The sequence below is a fragment of the Salvelinus sp. IW2-2015 genome, linkage group LG23, assembly GCF_002910315.2.
Source record: "Salvelinus sp. IW2-2015 linkage group LG23, ASM291031v2, whole genome shotgun sequence".
Lineage (NCBI taxonomy): Eukaryota > Metazoa > Chordata > Actinopteri > Salmoniformes > Salmonidae > Salvelinus > Salvelinus sp. IW2-2015.
This window is the reverse complement of record NC_036863.1, coordinates 18,529,901-18,552,003: the sequence shown is the minus strand read 5'-3', so window position 1 is coordinate 18,552,003 and position 22,103 is coordinate 18,529,901. Positions and strand designations below refer to the sequence as shown.

The 22,103-nt window shown below is 41.9% G+C and overlaps 1 protein-coding gene across 1 annotated transcript in view; it reads left to right on the top strand.

Moving 5' to 3' along the window:
• Positions 1-3,699: 3,699 nt before the first annotated feature.
• Positions 3,700-22,103, top strand: part of LOC111950030 (G protein-activated inward rectifier potassium channel 2-like) — an 86,454-nt gene continuing 68,050 nt past the window's right edge. The window contains exon 1 of the mRNA XM_023967360.2: positions 3,700-3,884. The gene's annotated coding sequence lies outside the window, so the exon portion shown is untranslated. The remainder of the gene's footprint in view (positions 3,885-22,103) is intronic.

Genomic DNA, 22,103 nt, shown 5'->3' with positions numbered 1-22,103 from the left:
AGGTCAGGCACTGATGTTGGGCGATTAGGCATGGCTCGCAGTCGGCGTTCCAATTCATCCCAAAGGTGTTCAATGGAGTTGAGGTCAGGCCAGTCAAGTTCTTCCACACCGATCTCGAAAAACATTTCTGTATGGACCTCGCTTTGTGCACACGGGCATGGTCATGCTGAAACAGGAAATGGCTTTCCCCAAACTGTTGCCACAAAGTTGGAAGCACAGAATCGTCTAGAATGTCATTGTATGGTGCAGCGTTAAGATTTCCCTTCACCAGAACTAAGGGGCCTAGCCTGAACCATGAGAAAACAGCCCCAGACCATTATTCCTCCTCCACCAAACTTTACAATTGGCACTATACATTGGGGCAGGTAGAGTCCTCCTGTTATCCGCCAAACCCAGATTTGTTCGTCAGACTGCCTGATGGTGAAGCGTGATTCATCACTCCAGAAATATGATGTTATGGGTTATTTTGCTTCCACTGGTCCTGGGGCCCTTGTTAAGGTCAACAGCATCCTGAACTTTACCCAGTACCAGGACATTTTAGCCAAACGCCTGGTTGCCTTGGCTGAAACTCAGCCGCAAGTAGATCTTCCAGCAAGACAATAACCCCAAGCAGACACGAAAATCCCAAAATAAATGGTTACTTGACCACAAAATCTACATTTTGCAATGGCCATCTCAGTCTCCATACATGAAACCCATTGAAAACCTGTCGTTTGATTTGAAGAGGGCAGTCCATAAGCGCAGATGGATATCAAGGATATGGAAAGAATCTGTATGGAGGAATGGTCTAAGATCCCTCCCAATGTGTTCTCCAATCTCATAATACATTTTAGAATAAGGTTCAGTTCTGTTATCCTGAGGTGATGTATTGAAAACAGGGGTGCCATTCATTTTGACCCCTATCTTTTTGAGAAAAATGTGTATTAAACAAAATATTTTTCTAAAAGCAATTGTATTAGTATAAAATATAATGTTCTGTTTTTTTTTGTTGAAAATAATATTGTTATAATTAGGGCACTGCTTTTTGGTGCGTAAATGGAGGCACTTATCCGAAAGTCTTGATAAACTCACTAGGTGTTAAGGTCCCTACACTATGCCCCTCATTCGGGAGAGTGTGTCCCCATGCTTCTCTATACCAAGTCGCTCACATGTACAGGCCTCTCGAATGGCATCACAGCTTCTGAGTCCATTGGAGAGGATCAGCTTGAGGTGTTGAATCACTAATATTATTCCCTGCCAAATAATAGGTTTTGTGTGATTAAGATTCGCAAAGCTACGCCTCCCCTGGCTCAGTCGATCCCCCCGCCAAACAGACACGCACAACCAGACATTGATTGATTGGAGACAGCTTGTCTCAATTACAGAACATTTCCTAGGTTTTTCTACCTGCAGCAACACTAATGCTGGAAATACAGATAAAAGCAAAGTGCCGCCATTTCCACACCAAAAATCAGGACCCTAGTTTAATACATAGTAGATCAGGTTCAATAAGTGCAACATTGATTTATTTACATGTGATGTATAGGATAAGGACTTGTGTATGTGACATTGTTGCTCTGGTAGGCTGAAACATGAGGCTAATATAACAACCTTTGCTCTGATGTGTGTAAATGTTTGCTTTGCCGTGTGTGTGTGTGTGTGTGTGTGTGTGTGTGTGTGTGTGTGTGTGTGTGTGTGTGTGTGTGTGTGTGTGGTCACTCTGCAGGTGTCCTCTTGTCTCCTTTGTAGGTCCCTGAGCCGCTCTCTGATGTGGATCACACACCCCGACACATCACCAAGGGGGATGGGAGAGAAAGAGAGAGAGGAAGAGAGAGAGAGATTATTTCTTACATTATATCAGTCAGGCGTCTTTCATGTTTGAAACAAGTGCGTCACAAGCTAGTGTAAGTACCACAGACTGATGTCTCCCTGCTTACCAAGAGTGATACGCAGCCAGCTCCTGAGGGAGATTGAGTGAGACTAACTGTATAGCTTCATGAATTAGAATGATTTGTGTGCAGGTACCCCAGTATAGAGAAGTAGAGAGAGAAAAGGGAAGGGGGATAAGAGATGGAAGAGAAGAGGAGATGGAGAGAAAGAGACAGAGAAAATGAGTGCATGAAGAGGAAAGAGAGAGAGAAAAAGGGAGGAGAGGAGTTGGAAAGAAAGAGTGGGAGAACGGGAGTGCAGGAAAATGATAGACAGAGAAAGGATTTTTGTGTCTGGGGAAATAGAAAGCTTCTAGTTAAGCATATAAAGGTTACATCAATAGATACTATTTTACTATGGCCGTAAAACAAACCATTATGTTGCAGTGTCACAGTAAAGTTTAAGACGAGGTAGTCGTGTAGCCTGCCAGCCATGAAAGACAATGTGACCCATCACTTATCAAACATGTCAAATCTTTTATGCTTCGGAAGTCAAGGGGCAGGTTGTTGAATTCATAAAATTGACGACATAAATCCTGTTTATTTTTGTTGTTGGGTAATGCCCGAAAGCCAAACAAAAAATATAATTTGTTTTGTTCCCCTGGGTCTTACTGCCATTGTCTTGGATAGAAAAGATTTATTGAGTAAAATGTGCCTCTGACAGGTATGCTATACAGTGATAAGTACAGCTAATTACTTTGGAGAGAGTTGTGTTACAGGTAGCAGTTCCGGAAAGACCCATGGGATGACATTTTCTTTGGAGCTTTTGTTTTATACACAGCAATAGCCATGTGTATTTTGTCATGTATTAAACTCAGCTAACCATGACTCCTGTGTCTTTTGGAACCTACATGCTCTTTAGTGTCATCAGTCCCCAGTCCTTCAGAACCAAACTAGGGAACAACCATTGTCCTAATCTATGAGTGACAGGCCACAAATGCTCTTTCATCTAATAAACATAGTGTGTAAAAAAGAGATCCTCTTGTTATTTTAGCTGATTATTTTGTTTCTGCCAAGCAGAGGCCATTTAGATCATTTGTGCACAACATAATGAATGAATGACATGCTATCTTCTTATGACACAGTATATTAGCACCACTAAAGTAGCCTGTCTGTGAAGATGCAATAATGATTTCAGCAAACACTTGTCTGGTCTGACCTTACAGTCCAACATGCAGTGAGAGAGAGAGATAGAGACTACATAAAAATATTGAAATGTTTTCATTTCCAGTATGTGGCACTGTTTTCAGTTGTATGGCATATATTCAGCCTACTATACACTAATGTGAAATGATCTGTTTCTTCTGTATTTGAATGACTTATTGATGACGTCCCCTTGTCTGATCTTTGACTTGTGTTATACATCCCGGTTGGGTTGTTTCCACAGACCCTCTGTGATTTCCTCAATAGCCTACTCTTCCTTACTATTACATTGACAGCTCTGTCCATACATACAAAACAACCTGGATCTCAGCTATTGAAGTCTCTCTCCTCTCTCTCTCTCTCTCTCTCTCTCTCTCTCTCTCTCTCTCTCTCTCTCTCTCTCTCTTCTCTCTCCTCCTCTCTCTCTCTCTCTCTCTCTCTCTCCTCTCTCTCTCTCTCTCTCTCTCTCTCTCTCTCTCTCTCTCTCTCTCTCTCTCTCCTCTCTCTCTCTCTCTCTCTCTCTCTCTCTCTCTTCTCTCTCTCCTCTCTCTCTCTCTCTCTCTCTCTCTCTCTCTCTCTTCACACACAAATAGCCTGCACTCCCTCACTCAAACACACACTCTCTTTTGCCCATTCTCTCTATCTTCCTACTTGGTCGAGCTCAAAAGAAGGGGACATGACAGAATGACAGGAGATGGATGTTTCAACAAGATGTAGGGTGAAATGTGAAATTAGCAACTCATATTCCTCGCCCCTGTGTTAAACGACAACCATCGGGAACCAGGCGTAATTGTTAAACAGAATGAATTAATAAGAGCGGCGTCTATTAACAAGGTAGGCTATGTAAATTTATAATTTTTCTTCTGCACGTTAGACTGGTTTTGTGGTGACTGAGAAATTACGGATAATACAAGGGGGAGTGGGGGATTACATAACACATTGCACCGTGCTCCCGTTTTATCTTTCCTAATTTTTCCAAGTGCACGAGAGTATCGAGTTATCTATGAATTTAAGTCGTAGCCTAATGCTTTTTTTCGGAAAAAGCAACCGTCGGTGCACGCTTTGAATTTGAAATCATGACAACTCGATTGTTAATAACATGAACTAAAGGCACGTGAATAGGGAACAGTGGAAACTACAGAGGGTTTCCACATGTACTGTTATTCTTTAATTCTAATTTCTCAGACATTATTATCAGTAAGCTAATTGAATAATTGTGTGTATGTTATCAGAAGAATCAGTCAAAAAAGTACTCCCATAGTCTACATCTGTGTAGCCTATTTAGCCCACAGGCCTATTTTCCACTGCATATTAAGCACTTTATCTTCATTGAAGTCTCTGAGTTAATTGTATTGTCAACCTTTCTAATAATGTTAGTGTACCATAAAAAACATTTCACTGTTAGTAATTGCAGTTTCCATTAAACTGCGTCTTGTTCTTACAAACATAGCGCTTACATTTCTTGCTGTTCTAGAATATAATATTATTATATTGCGTGGCATGCATGAGTGCAGAGCGACCATCTGTAGAATCATTTCTCATCAAATTTGTGATCAAGACAATAGAGCATTTTGGGGCCAAAGAAAATGCTGAAGGGGCCGGCTCGGTGAAGCATTGTCGGTAAAAAAAGCGATACCTATTCTATTCTGGATAAAGAGCTCCCTCCATCTCCATGGCGACGTGGAGACGTGGATATCTCATATTCAAAACCATGGATTGTGCGCGCAGCTTTCTCGCTGAAAGGGGATCGCTTCGATGGCAGGACAAAGCGAAAGGTAGAGCACTCGCACACCGTGCTGAAGAAAAAAAACGATAGGGTCTGTTTTGGGAACGAAAAGGGGAACACTTCTGACACACAAGTTATCTTCATAGGAAAGAACCCGGGTGAGTGAAACGAGTATTGTGAGCAAAGCCTGTTGCTTAGTCTAGGCTATCATATCCTGAGAAAAGTCTGTTTTTTAGGCTATAGGCTAAGCTCCAGTCTGTTGCCTTTCTGCGACGGCGCAGTTTACCAAAACATTTCCACTAGCCCACAGTGATTTCCTAACTAACTTACTCAGGTGCATTCGTTACACCTGGAAAACATCTAAAGCGATTAGCTAGCATACCCGTAACATCTATAGTGATTGACAACATAGGCTACGTAAATGGGCTGATGTTTCAGAGATGGGCTAAAACTGAGTTGAGTGGCTTACCTAGGCCACCTAGGTAGCCTGCAGGTCGTCCTACTTGTAACGTGGCTTAACCCAGAAAGCAGGCGCGGAGTATTGAACCAGTGCCTGTGTGTTAGAGACCTCTCTAACAACCATAAAGCTCAGATTCATACTCCCATTCACCAGCTCTGCAAGCGTTAGGACCTATAATGTCGAACTACGTTCGTTGATCACCAAATAGYCTATGGAGTTTCGCTGAACAATTATATTTACTACCGTAGGCTACTTCCAAAAAAGGTATGCTATAAATAAAAATGTACAAGTAACCCGAAAAAATGTCTCTTCGGCACCTACAATGTCGCTTATTGAGCTGTTGTAGACTTCCAACCAGTTTGTGGCAGTAATGAGTGCCAAATATGTTTGTTTTTTTAGGTTGCTTGTACATTTTTATTAAGACCTTTTTTGGAAGTACATCCCGGCCGTAGTAGGGGTAAATGAATATAGTTTCTCAGAGAAACTCAGAGAAATTTGGACCTTATAATGCATGCAGATATGGTGAATGGGAGTTTGAATGTGAACTTTCCGGGCGTTAGACAGGTCTCTAACGCACTGATACTGGTTCAGCGGAGGATAGTTGAACTAGGCTGCTAGGGCCTATAACATGTAGGCTAAATTGTCACTTTACGATTTTACTTACAATAATAAAGCTGTTTTGGTCCATCAACTTTCAGAAACGTATATTTTAGTAGGCTACCATTAGAGTAGCCTATAGCATAAATCACTTAAGACCGTCGCATATGTTGCACCTGGCAGCTTCATAATAGAATTGGTGTTGATATGCATTTTCTACTTCTCACTTAGTATTGCAGTTGCCTGACACATTTAGCAAATGGACAAAAGCGCACACGTGAATTTACAGCACTTCTCCAATAGCCCACTGAAATCGTGGGAACAGTTTCAGGACCTTGGACAGCAAAAAAGCACATGCTCTTACTCTCATCTTTACACTTCCTTCCCTACGTCAGCAATACATGTTTTAAATCATAAAACGTCTTGACTATCCCCAGTTTAAAGTGCTATGCATAAGCATAGGCTACAAGCAGGCCTGGTAATGTAGCCTGAATGCTGTTTGTCTTGGATAGGCTGTTATTAGAATATCATGGGTCGACTTATCAGGCTGTCATATTGCTTTGTCAGGCACTGTTTTCTAAGGAAACATGTAGCCTAGCCTAAATGAAAGTTACGGTTGCTTCTCCCAAGCCTATATCCTATGCCTTCACATGTAGGCTAGCAGGACAGATAGCATGCATTTTAAATGGATGATATGATTTTGTGGAATGGAGTACCATGTATGTTGATTTAACTGAAAACCAATGATATTTTTTTAAGTTGAAGCTCATTTACTGCATTTCTACACCAAGAAAATTAGCTATTTAGAGATCAGCAAAACAAATAAAAAATCACCCCAGCCATTAATTATCACCGCAATATTAGGTTTAAAGGTACTGTATGTGGAACGTCGTGTACAATGTCAACCACTACTCAAGCATAAATTGACTCATTTACTTGTGGAACAACGCATACAGTGCAACATGAAATAGATAACACATGCTATCTAGTCACAACAAGGCCGACTTCAATGTGAAAGTAACTAGTGCATTAAACAGCTGACCATGAATGCAAACTATGCCAGATAAATCATACACATGTAGTGGCGTAGGAGCCGGGGGGGACTGGAGGCTCCCCCCAGTGATTAATTTGTAAATCGGGAGCTTCCGGTACCTTAAAGCCCCCCGGATAACTCCCCCCCACCCCTTTCGAGCTCACTCTGTGAAAAAAAGTGACAAACTCAATGTAGCAGCACAGCAGACCGAGTGAACTGCCAAGTAGCCTTCTATCTATGGTGGTGAAATGGACAACGCTCTCCAAGGTGCTGATTAATTAGAAGCATTTTAGACGTCACTGCAGAACACCCACCATCCCCATAGCCTATAGTATGCCCACATACTCAAGTATAGCGGTTTGGCTTAGACAAGTCAGAATTCTTTTGCCTAATTTTCAAGATATCAATGTACAGCATCATTTTTAGATGTCACGGCAGAAGACCCACTGTATGCACAGACCCGAATTTCATATGATTTTTAACCTTTTTTGGCGCAGGAACCGCTAGCGGGTCACCTACGATAACATCCGGTGAAATTGCAGAGCGCGAAATTCAAAATACAAAAATCGTAATATTAAACATTCATGAAAATACAAGGGTCATACATCATTTAAAAGCTTAACTTCTTGTTAATCCAACCGCGCTGTCAGATTTCAAAAAGGCTTTATGGCGAAAGCATACCATGCGATTATCTGAGGACAGCGCCCCACACCAAAATAATTTTTCAACCAGCACAGGCGTCACAAAATCACAAATAGCGATTAAATAAATCACTTACCTTTGAAGATCTTCCTCTGTTTGCAATCCCAAGGGTCCCAGCTACACAAGGAATTGTCGTTTTGTTCGATAAAGTCCTTCTTTATATCCTAAAAAGTCAGTTTAGTTGGTGCCAATGATCTCATTAATCCACTCTTTCAACATGCATACAAACGAATCCAAAAAGTTACCAGTAAAGTTCCTCCAAACATGTCAAACGATGTTTCTAATTAATCCCCAGGTACTCTAATATCTAAATTAATGATAATATTTAAGACGGAGAATAGTATGTTCAATAAGGAAGATAAGTAACGAAGAGCGCGCACCTCATTCACGCACCAACAAGACAACTTTTCTAATGAGAGACACCTTGTAGTTCTTCCAACTACTTGTTCATTTTTCGAAAAACAAGTCTGAAACCCTTTGTAAAGACAGTTGACATCTAGTGAAAGCGTTAGGAACTGCAATCTGGGTCCTATCTATTTGTATTTCCCATAGGTAAGCACTGAAACGGCCTGTGACCGCCCCCCCAAAAATTCCGGATGGATTTTCCTCGGATTTTTGCCTGCCATATCAGTTCTGTTATACTCACAGACATTATTTTAACAGTTTTAGAAACTTCGGAGTGTTTTCTATCCAATGCTACCAAGTATATGCATATCCTAGCTTCTGGGCCTGAGTAACAGGCAGTTTACTTTGGGCATGTCAGTCATCCAAAATTCCGGACATAAACCAGTATGTTAATGAAGTTCTAAGACTTCAATTAGGCAGTAGAACAAATATCACAATATCGGAATATAACTTCAAATAAAATAAATCAATGTAGGCTACAAAAGGACATATTTTGAGGGTGAACTATAACCTGGGTGTCCTCTTTAGCCTTGTCTACAATGCTTGCTGCCACTAAATGCGCTTTGGCTTGGGCATGTTCAAAAACCTTTTTCTGAGGGCTCTTTATTTTTATTTTTTTACGTTGGTGGCAGAGGATGTTACTGTACATTCCCACTCGTTTGCTAGTTTAATCCCTCCAATCTTTTCTAGACCCAAGCGCCCTACCTATTCTAAGACCACCTTAAAATTTTGCATGACAAGCCAGGCACGGGTTATCCATTTGCTTGTTCTTGAACTGAGCCTTTGTCCAAATTGCAACTGCTCTGATCACTTCCTCTGTGGATATACTGTCACTGTCTTGCTCGCAAGGTGGGAGGGGCTCCACCACAAAATTTTACTTAGGGCCCCCAAAAGGCAAGAGCTGGCTCTGACTGAATTTGTGGGTATGGATGTGGGTAAGCAGACCCAAGAGCCACTGCGGCCCCTCATGGGGAATTCAGATTTTTTTTGTGGCTTCCATCCCCATCAAAGTTGCCCATCCCTGGTGTAGTGGGTATATTGCATGTGTTAACTTCATGCAGGAGAGAGGCAGCCATGATGATACCCACGGACAGACAGACAGGCAGAGAGGGAGAGAGAGAGGCCACAAACAAACAGGTAAGATAGTGAGAAGTGTCTCTCCAAGGTCATAGAGTTCATAGACTGATGCTCTGTCATAGTGTAAATAATTCTGAATGATCATTTAAATCTTGCTATAAATAAAAATGCAGGGGAATGCCCCCATACTTCCCTAGCAAAATGTGTCCCCCTCAATGTCAGAGTTGCTCCTACGCCCCAGTACACATGCATTGAAATAAAAGGCATTGGCCTATAGCAAAGGACTTGCTTTGGCATACAATCAACAAGGACACATGAAGACAAACAAACTTGAAGAAAATCACAAAATAAAATGGAAAATCTACACATGCCTTTTTAAAGGGAGCTAAGGCTCTTTACATGTCACCTTGTTAGCTCCGAGAACATTGATATTGGAACATAGTAGCCAATGAGGTGCAAATTTATCCCGGGCCAGCTTGTCACTGTTTTACATGATTGTTTTGCCTATGCAGCAGTTGCAGTATCTGGGTGCTCATTATATAAAACATCTACATTATAGCTAAATAACGTAGCAATATTTAATTACATTTTGCCAGCAAGATTGATCTGTTAGAATATCGCATTTTAAGTCAGGAAGATGGACAAGCAAGACTGATAGAGTGAGAGATGGAAATGCATTATGCCAGAGACAGGTAGGCTACAGGAAGGGATTAGGGATGCATGCAGAAGATGATGATAAAGTAGACCTACAGCAAGAAGTTTAGAAAAGTTAGCCAAACTAAGTAATCATTAATGATTTCCATGATCTCAATTATCATTCTATCACTGCATGACAATGCACATAAAATCAAATCAAATGTGTATTTTTCACATGCTTTACAAACAACAATGAAAAAAAGAGAAATAGTAGAAAAGATTATAAAATAATAACACAAGGAATATATATAAAAATTATAAGACCAGGAATAAATACACAATGAGTAACGATAACTTGGCTATATACACGGAGTACCAGTACCGAGTCGATGTGCAGAGATACGAGGTAATTAAGGTAGATATGTACATTACGAGTAAAAAGTTTGGACACACCAACTCATTCATGGGTTTTCTTTATTTGGACTATTTTCTACATTGTAGAATAATAGTGAAGACATCAAAACTATGACATAAGACATATGGAATCATGTTGTAACCACAAAAGTGTTAAACAAATCAAAATATATTTAATATTTGAGATTCTTCAAAGTAGCCACGCTTTACCTTGATGACAGCTTTGCACACTCTTGGCATTCTCTCAACCAGCTTCACCTGGAATGCTTTTCCAACAGTCTTAAAGGAGTTCCCACATATGCTGAGCACTTGTTGGCTGCTTTTCCTTCACTCTGTGGTCCAACTTATCACAAACCATCTCAATTGCGTTGAGGTCGGGTGATTGTGGAGGCCAGYTCATTTTTGGTTACTACATGATTCCATATGTGTTATTTTATAGTTTTGATGTATTCACTATTATTCTTCAATGTAGAAAATAGTCAAAATAAAGAAAAACCCATGAATGAGTAGATGTGTCCAAACTTTTGATTGGTACTGTACACACGGTGCATTCGGAAAGTATTCAGACCCCTTGACTTTTTCCACATTTTGTTATGTTACAGCCTTATTCTAAAATTGATTAAATAGTTTCCCCCCTCATCAACCTACACACAATACCACATAATGACAAAGCAAAAACAGGTTTTCATAAATGTTTGCAAAAAAAATTGTTCAATCTTGGTTCGACCAGATAATCTTGTTTCTCATGGTCTGAGAGTCCTTTAGGTGCCTTTTGGCAAACTCCAAGCCGGCTGTCTTGTGCCTTTTACTGAGGAGTGGCTTCCATCTGGCCACTCTACCATAAAGGCCTGATTGGTGGAGTGCTATAGAGATGGTTGTCCTTCTGGAAGGATTTCCCATTTCCACAGAGGAACTCTGGAGCTCTGTCAGAGTGACCATCGGGTTCTTGGTCACCTCCCTGACTAAGGCCCTTCTCCCCCGATTGCTCAGTTTGGCCGGGCGGCCAGCTCTAGGAAGAATCTTGGTGGTTCCGAACTTCTTCCATTTAAGAATGATGGAGGCCACTGTGTTCTTGGGGACCTTCAATGCTGCAGACATTTTTTGGTACCCTTCCCCAGATCTGTGTCTCAACACAATCCTGTCTCTGAGCTCTATGGACAATTCCTTCAACCTCATGGCATGGTTTTTGCTCTGACATGCACTGTCAACTGTGAGACCTTATATAGACAGGTGTGTTCATTTTCAAATCATGTCCAATCATTTCAATTTACCACAGGTGGACTCCAATGAAGTTGTAGAAACATCTTAAGGATGATCAATGGAAACAAGATGCACGTGAGCTAAATTTCGAGTCTCATAAGTAAAGGTTCTGAGTACTTATGTACATAAGCTATTTCTGTTTTCTATTTTTAATACATTTGCTAACATTTCGGTTTTTGCTTTGTCATTATGGGGTGTGTAAATTGATGAGAAAAAATAATTGTATCCATTTTAGAATAAGGCTGTAATTTAGCAAAATGTTGAAAAAGTCAGAGGGTCTGAATACTTTCCGAATGCAATGTATAGGTAGGGATAACGTGACTAGGCAACATGATAGATAATAAACAGTAACAGCTGCGTATGTAATGAGTCAAAAGAGGATAATGAAAAAAGGGTCAATGCATATATTCCAGGTATCTATTGGTTAACTATTTAACCATCTATTTAGCAGTCTTATAGCTTAGGGGTAGAAGCTGTTCCGGGTCCTGTTGGTTCCAGACTTGGTGCATCGGTACCACTTGCCGTGCGGTAGCAGAGAGAACAGTCTATGACTTGGAATACATTTTTAGGGCCTTCCTCTGACTCCTGGTATAGAGGTCCTGGATGGCAGGGAGCTCGGCCCCATTGATGTACTGGGCCGTATGCACTACCCTCTGTAGCACCTTGCGGTCGGATGCTAAACAGTTGCCATACCAAGCGATGATGCAGCCAATCAAGATGCTCTCAATAGTGCAGTTGTATAACTTTTTGAGGATCTGAGGGCCCATGCCGAACCATTTCAGCCTTCTGAGGAGGAAGAGTCATTGTCGTGCCCTCTTCACGACTGTGTTGATGTGTTTGGACCAAGATAGTGATGTGGACACAGAGGAACTTGAAGCTCTCGACCTGTTCCACAACAGCCCCGTCGATATGGTTGGGGGCGTGCTCGGCAATCCGGTTCCTGTAGTCCACAATCAGCTCCTTTGCCTTGTTGACAATGAGGGAGAGGTTGCTTTTCTGGCACCACACTGCCAGGTCTCTCATATTGGGATTTCCTATAAGGGTCCAGTGTCCCGCTCATTGAAAGCGGCAGCTCTAGCTTTTAGCTCAGTGCGGATGTTGCCTGTGATCCATGGCTTCTGGTTGGGATATGTACGTACGGTCACTGTGCGGACAATGTCATAAATGCACTTTTTAATGAAACCAGTGACTGGTGTGGTAAACTCCTCAATGCCATCGTATGAATCCCGGAATATTCCAGTCTGTGCTAGCGAAACAGTCCTGTAGCTTAGCATCCGCTCCATTGGACCACTTCTGTATTGAGAGCGTCACTGGTAACTCCTGTTTGAGTTTTTGGTTGTAAGCAGGAATCAGGAGGATAGAGTTATGGTCAGATTTGCCAAATGGAGTGTGAGGTAGAGCTTTGTATGGGTTTCTGTGTGTGGAGTAAAGGTGATCTATTGTTTTTAGTTGCACCGGTGACATGCTGGTAGAAATGAGGTAAAACGGATTTCAGTTTTCCTGCATTAAAGTCACCGACCACTAGGAGCGCCACCTCTGGGTGAACATTTTCTTGTTTGCTTATGGCCCTCGTTGAGTGTGGTCTTAGTGCCAGTGTCAGTTTGTGGTGGTAAATAGACAGCTACGAAAAATATATATGCAAACTCTCTTGGTATATACTGTAGTCTACAGCTTATCATGAGTTATTCTAACTCAAGCAAGCAAAACTTTGAGACTTCCTTAATATTAGAGATTGGGCACCAGCTGTTGTTAACAAAGAGACACACACCTCCTCCTCTGAGCTTCTGTCCTGCTGATGTTTAGAAAAAACAGCTAGATTTATATTTACCATGTCTTTGTTAAGCCTTAGAAACAGGATATTACAGTTCTTCAGATCACATTGATAGGATAGTCTTGAACGGAGCTCATACAGTTTATTCTCCATTGATTGCACGTTCGCAAATAGAATGGAGGGTAGAGACAATTTTCCCAGTCTCCGACGTAGTCTCGTCAGGTATCCCGCATGCCGGCCTCTATAGCGCCATCTCGTACTTCTTCGAGTGTCGGGATTTTTGCCTGGTCTGCGATAATTATTGTCTTTCTCCAAATGGAGGTGAGTGACAGCTGTACTGATGTCCAAAATCTKTTTTCTGTCATAGAAAACGATGGGGGGGAAATTATGAACAAAAAAAGATAAGATCAGTGCAAAAAAAGACACAAAATAGCCCAACTGGTCAGGAGCCCGTAAAACGGACGCCATTCCCTCCGATGCCATTATGTCCCATTTGCAGCATTTGTTATAGCCTACTAATATTAGTGTCTTTGAAGCCAAAAACAAGACACGTATTTTGGGGAAATAGTCTACATAGTTATTTGTTCAGTTGTGCATATTTTCATATCAATACATAAAACCAAATTGCATTAGCCTACTGGACAAATGAATTAAAATATCAACCTATACTTTAATAGCAATAAAATAGCTTTTGGTTTCGAAAGGTCACCAAAAAGGAGGGCTCCCCCACTTCCCAATTCAATTAACCCCTGGTTATTAGAATACATCAAAGCTTACAAGGCCAAGTTCAAATGCCAACATCAAAATCAAAGCAATCAGTGCACTGCCTAAATGGCTAACCAGCAAAGCAAACTGGCATTGTCTCTACCTTTAAAAAGTGAGAGAAAAGGCTGCAGGCTAGCAGTTGCTCTCCGGGCCATGCTCTGCATGGTCCTAAAGCCAGCCGCCAATTTGAATTTGGCATCAGTGTATTATGCCATTGTTAGCACTTGATGGATTGAGCTGTGCGTTGCCATGGACACCATTGCAGCTCGAGCTCATAATATTCCCTAGTGAAAGCGCAGGATTTTTTCCCCCTCAGAAAAAAATGTACAAATAAAATGAATTCTATGGACAAAACTGCTAATATTAAAAGTGCTGATGTCACAAAATGTGATCGATGATGACATGCGTGTAGAGTTAGTGAGGCGCACAAAAATCTCAGGGTGCTCCCAAAGCAAACGCAGATTTGAACATGCAACAGTCACATGAGGCGACAGAGACCTTTGCAGATGATCGCGCTACTCTCTGACACCGTATTCTTTTTTGCCAAAGGTTGTTGTGAGGCCTGACTGTCTAAGCCTCTTGCGTAAATGTGAACTTTCCAGGATAAGCAGCTCACCCAAACTGTGCCATATCCAGATATAGCCTAAAGCCTACAAATAGCCATAGCATAGCCTTAGGCTCCTCAAATGAGAAATCTCAAAAGCTCACACAAACAACCATCACTCTTGGGGTTTCCATCTTTCCATGTTTCCATGGCATGCTCAGCGCGTTGTTCTCCTCCCTATGTTAGTGCGTCTTCATGTTCTGTGAGTGTGGTGCTGGTAGTCCAAGGTGCTGGTGCCAGTGAGCAGTTCATAGCCAGGCATGAGGAGGACTGGAGCCGGGTGCGAGGCTTGGCCCTGACAGTCTTTGCTCAGGGCCACTGTGCCTGCCATTGAGTGCCCTCACTGGGACTGCATTTAATTACTGGTCTCCAGCAGGCACTCATAGAGAGCCCACTTAATATTTAGTGACGCCACCGCTCACAGCCAGGCGGTCTCATCCACTGTGTGCTTGAGAGAGGGAGGAGAAAAGTTTTAGATCGGGCAACCATGTTCCAGAAATAGCCAAAATAGAATGTAAGATTAAAGATACAGTCCGGGATATTAAGCACAATAAATTCATAAAATAGTGTATGATTTGTATTTGTATTTTTTTTACAGGACTTTACATATTGTAAGAATTGGATGACGTACTGTAGTACACTAAAAAAGGGGTTTTGGCTCGTGAGCACCACTTTCAAAACTACTGGCTGAAATTATACAAAAGTTCTGGAGCATCACGTTAAAGGCATAGGAGGCCCTTCCTTGTTAGTTAGTGATGTCGGTCTTGGATTTTTACAAAAGTGTCTATTTGTTCCTTGTTTGGCTGAGTATCGCAATGTAGGCCGTCACATTTCATGATATTAGCCTAACTCTTGAGAGCTACTAAGGATACACTGGATGTAATGTTTGTGAAGACATATGCCACAGCATGTGATCCATTGTAGATGATCACGTTTTTGTACTTTGGTTGTTTTCTCTCCATAGGCAAGCATAAGGGACTGGAAGAGAGGGAGCGAATAGAAGGAGTCCCTCTGGGATTGCTATTTGTTGAGCATCTGTTGCCTGTATTACAAGACTGACTGGCTTTTCACTTGACATTTCCAATTCCTTTCTGCTGAGTCAAGAGCCTTTTCATAGCGAAGGAAAGCAGAGCTCTTTGAATTACCTTGTTTCCAGCTGTGATTATCTTTCCCTTGATGGATGAGAGAAGGGAAGACCGGGCACATGGGAACGATTGCCCCTGATATATAGGGGCAGAGACAGCTCTTTCTCATGCATTAATCTGTAAATCTCGCTTTCTGTTTTTCCTCTCTCTCTCTCGCTCTCTCCCGTGCTGTCTCTCTCTAAACATGTTGTTTAAACACATTGTCCACCATTAGGTTGAAGGGCCAAAGCTTACACGTCGCCTGACATTTGGCTTAATGGACTAAAGTCATCACTTGTTCATCGGCTTTGATGTGATTTCCTCACACTGCTTTATAGACTGGGGATCAAAGAAAAACATCTCTCCGCCACTGGGCCATTAAATTGTGTTTTGTCTTTATGTCAAGTGGCAATAATTGAATTCAAGAGTGGCTGGCCTCTCAAGCAGTGACCGAGTTCATATGGGTGTTTTGATAAGGGTCTTAGGGGAAATGTCAAACAAGATTCAGCTTGTTCTTGAGGGCCCTCGAGAGTTGAACCGCTCCAGTCAAAATGTCATTAGTTTGATATGACCAGATGATTGATTCAAAGCTTTTTGAGGCTGGAAGTGAGATTTGTTTTTGCTGAAAGAGCACAATGCACTGCTTTGATACATTTAAGCGTATAATTTAAAAAAATATATACATTGTATCTACACAGTACATTGTACTATATGCAGTCCACCTTTTGTGTCTTCTTTCCTGTGTGTATGTGTGTTTGTGCAGCATGTGTGTGTGTGTGTGTGAGCGTGTCTGTGATTGAGTGTCTGTGTTGGTGTGCCTGTGTGTGGTGTGTGGTGTGTGTTGTGTGTGTGTGTGTGTGTGTGTGTGTGTGTGTGTGTGTGTGTGCTTGAGTGTGTGTACTGTGTTGTGCGCTGCGGCCTTGTACGTGTGCGTGAGCAAGTCGTACTAATACAGGCCTACTGCTCATGTACTAATTATAGGGCCTACTTTCATGCACTAATATAGGCCTACTGTTCATGTACTAATATAGGGCCTTACTGTTCATTCACTAATATAGGCCTTACTGTTCATGTACTAATATAGCGCCTACCTGTTCATGCAACTAATATAGGCCTATTGTTCAGCACTAATATAGGTCTACGTTCATGCACTTAATATAGGCCTACTGTTCATTTACTAATATAGGCTTACTGTTCATCCTTAATATAGGCCTACTGTTCATGCACTAATATAGGCCTACTGTTCATGCACTAATATAGGCCTACTGTTCATGCACTAGTATAGCCCTACTGATCATGTAGAACTAATAGAGACCTACTGTTCATGCACTAATATAGCCCTGCTTGCAGCATTGTACATAATAATGTATCTGATTAGCATAATATCTCCTGTCACTTCTGAGGCTGTGAGAAAATCTATGCTGAACTTCGCGATGCGTCACAAAGTAGAGCACAATCAGGACCCTAGAAGATTTACTGCGGCCAGAGAAGAGGCATTGCCTCACTACAGCGATATGATTGCGTTCTAGGCTCCTCGCATGGCGGCCACAGCTGATTAATGGGCTTCTGTGCGCACCTTACTGATTTATAGGGGACCGTAGAAATGAACTTTATGTAAAAAGATAGCCGAGTGGAAAGGAAGGGCTCGGGTTCAGATGACGCGTCGGCTCTTAATTGACAGCTATAAACTGCCCGGTTATGAATTAAGCGCAAATTCATTGGTGCTTCTTTTTTTTTTGCTTCCTTGGGTTGTGGAATCATTTTTATTTTTTTATTTTTTTATTTAACCGTTATTTTACCAGTAAGTTGGACTGAGAACACGTTCTTGCATTTGCAGCAACGACCTGGGAATAGTTACAGGGGGCAGAGGAGGGGGATGAATGAGCCAATTGTTAACTGCGGGATTATTAAAGCGTGACCGGATGGTGAGGGCCAGAATTGTGGAATTTAGCCAGGACACCGGGGTTAACACCCCTACTCTTACGATAAGTGCCATGGGATCTTTAATGACCTCAGAGAGTCAGGACACCCGTTTAACGTCCCATCCGAAAGACGGCACCCTACACAGAGCAGTGTCCCCAATCACTGCCCTGGGGCTTTGGGATCTTTGTTTAGACCAGAGGAAAGAGTGCCTCCTACTGGCCCTCCAACACCACTTCCAGCAGCACCTGGTCTCCCATCCAGGGACTGACCAGGATCATGCAAGCTATGGCCTCAGAGCCAGCAGGTTATCAAAAAATATGTGCAGTTACTAAAAGGACACCTCTCACACTATTAGCCAGCTTCTAACAGTGTGTCAACCCCAGCAAACGAGGACATTTCATTATGACAACCCACGGTTTAAGAGTTGTTGCGAAGGAAAGGGGGATCATGCCTAGGTGATTCAGATAAATAGACATTGTGTCTCATCTGGGAGGAAGTGAGAAGTACATGCACTGTCTACCAGATGGCCCCTTATATTAGACTGCAGCCTCAGCCTGCCACCTCTCTGGCTGTCTCTGATACGTTATGGCGGGCAGGCTCATTTCCTCTCCTATGTGATATCATACTGCCCCCTCAGATCAAATCCTGACCCTTGTCAGCCACATAACAAGATCGGTCAGGTTTGATGAATTAATGACATAGTCATTGTATTGATGGGTTATGATCCGCCCCTCAAGTCTCTCTTCTTAAACATTCCTGCCCATAATGTCCTCTCGAACACTATCCATTGGTTGGACATGAGTCACTCTCTTTTCATATGGATATCAGTCTCTCTTTATCTCTCTTCGTGCCCTACAGCTACAAATAGTGCGACACTCACATTCTGATGAAGGTGACCTACGTACTGTATAGATAAACCACTAATAAGTGTCACGCCCTGATCTGTTTCACGTGTTCCTGTGATTGTCCCCACCCCCTCCAGGTGTGGCTTATTTTCCCCAGTGTATTTATCCCTGTGTTTCCTGTATCTCTGTGCCAGTTCGTCTTGTATGTTTAGTCAAATCGACAAGCGTGTTTTTCCCGTACTCCTTTTGCTATTCTCCTTTTTCTAGTCCTCCTGGTTTTGACCCTTGCCTGTTTCTGGACTCTGTACCTGCCTGCCTGACCATTCTGCCTGCCTTGACCACGAGCCTGTCTGTCACTCTGTACCTCCTGGACACTGATCTGGTTTTGACCTTTTTGCCACAACCATTCTCTTGCCTACCCCTTTGGATTATTAAACATTGTAAGACTCCAACCATCTGCCTCCTGTATCTGCATCTGGGTCTCGACTTGTGCCTTGATAAATAAGTGATTTCATAATAATTTCCCAAATCTGGAGAGTGCTTGGAAGTTTTGGAAATCTGATGAGTGGTGTTTAATGGATATGTTATATACTGAACAAAAATATAAATGCAACATGCAACATTTCAAAGATTTGACTGAGTMATAGTTCATCTAAGGAAATCAGTCAATTGAAATTAATTCATTAGGCCCTAATTTGTGGATTTTACATGACTGGGAATACAGATACAGTTGAAGTCGGAAGTTTACATCCACTTAGGTTGGAGTCATTAAAACTTGTTTTTCAACCACTCCACAAATTTCTTGTTAACAAACTATAGTTTTGGCAAGTCGGTTAGGACATCTACTTTGTGCATGACACAAGTATCTTTTCCACAAGTGTTTACAGAAGATTTATTCCTTGTACATTCACTGCTATCCACAATTCCAAGGTCAGAAGTTTTACATTGACACCCAATTGACTGTGCTTTAACAGCTTGGAAATTCCAGAAAATTATGTCATGGCTTTAGAAGCTTCTGATAGAGCTAATTGACATAATTTGAGTCAATTAGGTGTACACTGTTAATGTATTTCAAGTCCTACCTTCAAACTCAGTGCCTCTTTGTTTGACATCAATGGGGAAATCAAAAAAATCAGTCAGACCTCAGAAAACAAATTGTAGACCTCCACAAGTCTGGTTCATCCTTGGAAGCAATTTCCAATGTCTGAAGGTACCACTTCATCTGTACAAACTAAGTACACAAGTTTAACACCATGTCCACGCTGGTACAAAACAGGTACAAAGTATCTATATCCACAGTAAACAGAGCCTATACGACATAACCTGAAAAGCCGCTCAGCAAGGAAGAAGACTCTCCAAAACCGCCATAAAAAGCCAGACTATGGTTGCAACTGCACATGGGGACAAAGATCGTACTTTTTGGAGAAATGTCCTCTGTCTGATTAAACAAAACAGAACAGTTTTGCCATATGACCATCGTTATGTTTGGAGGAAAAAGGGGGAGGCTTGCAACAGCAAGAACACCATCCCAACAGTGAAGCACGGTGACAGCTCATTTGTGGGGTGCTTGCTGCAGGAGGGACTGGTGCACTTCACAAAATAAGATGCGATCTATGAGGTAGGAAAATTATGTGGATATATTGAAGCAACATCTCAAGACATCAGTCAGGAAGTTAAAGCTTGTCGCAAATGGGTCTTCCAAATGAACAATGACCCCAAACATACTTCCAAAGTTGTGGCAAAATGGCTTAAGGACAACAATGTCAAGGCGTGTCCATCACAAAGCCCTGACCTCAATCCTATAGAAAATTTGTGGGACAGAAACTGAAAAAGCGTGTGCGAGCAAGGAGGCCTACAAACCTGACTCAGTTACACCAGCTCTGTCAGGAGGAATGGGCCAAAATTCACCCAACTTATTGCTGGAAGCTTGTGGAAGGCTACCCGAAACGTTTGACCCAAGTTAAACAATTTAAAGGCAATGCTACCAAATACTAATGGAGTGTATGTAAACTTCTGACCCACTGGGGAATGTGATGAAAGAAATAAAAACTGAAATTAATCATCCTCTCTACTTTTATTCTGACATTTCACATTGTTAAAATAAAGTGGTGATCCTAACTGACCTAAGACAGGGAATTTGTACTAGGATTAAATGTCAGGAATTGTGAAAAACTGAGTTTAAATGTACTTGGCTAAGTTGTATGTATACTTCCGACTTCAACTGAATGCATCTGTTGGTCACAGATACCTTTAAAAAAGGTTGGGGGATGGATCAGAAAACCAGTCAGTGTCTGGTGTGACCACCATTTGCCTCATGCAGCGTGACACATCTGCTTTGCATAGAGTTGATCATGCTGTTGATTGTGGCCTGTGGAATGTTGTCCCACTCCTCTTTAATTGCCTGTGGATATTGGCGGGAACTGGAATACGCTGTCGTACACTTCGATCCAGAATGCTAATGGATGACATGTCTGGTGAGTATGCAGGCCATCGAAGAACTGGGGCATTTTCAGCTTCCAGGAATTGTGTACAGACATGAGGCCGTGCATTAACATGCTGAAACATGGGGTGATGGCGGCGGATGAATGGCACGACAATGAGCRTCAGGTTCTCGTCACGATATCTCTGTGCATTCAAATTGCCATCGATAAAATGTAATTTGTTCGTTGTCCATAGCTTATGCCTGCCCATACCATAACCCACTGCCACATGGGGAACTCTGTTCACAATGTTGACATCAGCAAACCGCTTGCCCACACAACACCATGCACATGGTCTGCGGTGGTGAGGCCGTTTGGACATACTTCCAAATTCTCTAAAACGAAGTTGGAGGAGGCTTATGGTAGAGAAATTACTGGCAACAGCTCTGGTGGACATTCCTGCAGTTAGCACGCTCCCTCAAAATTTGAGACATCTCTGGCATTGTGTTGTATGACAAAACTGCACATTTTAGAGTGGGCTTTTATTGTTCCTAGCACAAGGTGCACCTGTGTAATGATCATGCTGTTTAATCGGCTTCTTGATATGCCACACCTGTCAAGTGGATGGATTATCTTGGCAAAMGAGAAATGCTCACTAACAGAGATGTAAACACATTTGTGCACAAAATCCTACAGAAATAAGCTTTTTGTGCATATGGAACATCTTTTATTTCAGCTCATGAAACATGGGACRAACACTGTACATGTTGTTTTGTTCAGTGTAGTGTGTTATCAAGTTGGATTGGTAAATTCAACCCTCCGCTTAAAATGCCTCCACTGTGCCATCAAATTGCTAGCTTTTCGCGGGTGTAGCAGGCTAAGGCGTTGTCAAGAGGGCAGTTACATCTGTTTGCAAGATCAAGGACCGGTAAGGATTTATGAGCGAGGAAGATGTACTGTAAAGCAGGGTTCCCCAACTGGCGGCCCACGAATGGTTTTATTTGGTCCCCAAAGTTTTCTGCGCAAAATATGATATATATACTATGATTTATTTTATATATTTTTTCATTGTTGGACATAAAAGACTGTAAAAACACCAGGAAATCAGCTCCAAGTGATTTTAATTTTGGAAATCTGTTCCCAAGTATTGCCATGCATAATAGAGAGATGTGATTGTATACAAACGCAAGCAAGGTTTGAAATTATTATATTGTTTTGTCAAATATATCTGTTTGGGCTTCTTGCGTCAATTTGCAGTTATTTGTATTTACCTTCCGGCCCCCCAACCATC